Source organism: Pangasianodon hypophthalmus, chromosome 21 (genome assembly GCF_027358585.1).
Source record: "Pangasianodon hypophthalmus isolate fPanHyp1 chromosome 21, fPanHyp1.pri, whole genome shotgun sequence".
In the NCBI taxonomy this organism is placed as follows: Eukaryota; Metazoa; Chordata; class Actinopteri; order Siluriformes; family Pangasiidae; genus Pangasianodon; species Pangasianodon hypophthalmus.
This window is the reverse complement of record NC_069730.1, coordinates 10,390,506-10,391,937: the sequence shown is the minus strand read 5'-3', so window position 1 is coordinate 10,391,937 and position 1,432 is coordinate 10,390,506. Positions and strand designations below refer to the sequence as shown.

Sequence of the window (1,432 nt, the reverse complement as noted above, 5' to 3'; positions counted from 1 at the left end):
CATCTCTGCCGGGACTCGAACCCGGAGCCTCTGGATTAGAAGTCCAGCGCGCTATTCCATTGCGCCACAGAGACTGAGCCAACGGAGTCGCCGTACAGTGAGCTCAAATTCTGCATCATCATGCGCATCCTCTGTTTTCACCAGCATCAGGACCATTACACAGCCTATGTTGTGCAATTCCAGCATTTGACGCTAGGGCGCGCCGGATCACCAACTCAGAAGGCGCAATGGCGGACTGCAGTCGGGTTTTCGGTAAAAACGGCACTGTAAAATGATTTCTTTCGGACGTGTGTAATTAATGCGTAGATGCCGCCTGTTTTTTTTTTTTTTTGTTTGGTTTTTTTTTCCACCGGTGGTCAGAATGATTTCCACACCTTTTGGTCAGTGTGTCGGGTTATTGCAAACCCGGTGATGTGGCGGGTGGCGCGTTTTTTTTTAGATGCTACGACGCCCAAAACATAAATGAAGAAAAAAAATGGAATAGACTGAGGAAATAAAGATTAGATCTACCTATAAGAATGAAACCTTGATTCCATATATTACACACCACAACAGACAAAAATAAGGCATAAAATTATTTTTGCCCATATATATATATATATATATATATATATATATATATAACCTATATAGCAAACTAGCTTCTGCACATTAGACTAGATAAGGATGAGACCTGAGTAAACCGGGGAAAACCAGCAAGAGAGAAAAAAAAAAAAAAAAATCAACTGCATTAAATTTAGATTTAATGGTCAGCATGTGTGTTCACAGATAGGCTGCAAAAAATGTATGAATCCGGGCTTTATACTTATAATTTAACTTATAAAAGACAATAATAAGGATTATTAAGAAACAACTACAAAAAAGAATGAGACATTAATGATAAACTGGAATTGCAAATATTTAATGTTTTACATTTTGGTAATAATGTATCAGTTGAAATACTTTCTTGGGTACTGGCCATAAACATGTTAATTGTGGCGTTCATCAATGCTTAATTACAGAGGATAATTTACTGGATTAAAAATATGGTAAAGCCCTAAATTAAAGTAGATAATCCTCATAGATATGACTCTATTGCTTAAATAGCCATTATTGGGTAATCCAATATTTTGAATCACAAAAATATAAAAGTTATACCACTTTAACAACAGTACATTACTCCCCATGATGAATAATCCTATAATAAAAAAGGTTATTCTGGGGCTTACTGTGATTAATGGATTGATGCTACATGCCACAGCAATGCTTTAACTCTTGAGATTAAATTCTTGCTGGCTTTGTCAGGTCTAAAACACTCTGTGGTTCCAGGTTTGATGCCAAGTGGGCATGGCAAGCAATGATCAGCTACCGAGTGGTTTGCGATGTATCTACACACTACACTGTTTTTGTTTGTTTTTTTTGCCCTTGAAAATAACACTTATATACTTGAACG

General features: G+C 36.8%; 1 non-coding gene across 1 annotated transcript; it reads right to left on the bottom strand.

Moving 5' to 3' along the window:
* On the bottom strand, positions 1 to 74 carry trnar-ucu (transfer RNA arginine (anticodon UCU)). The gene has a single exon. It is a non-coding gene; the product is annotated as a tRNA-Arg (tRNA).
* Positions 75 to 1,432: the final 1,358 nt, after the last annotated feature.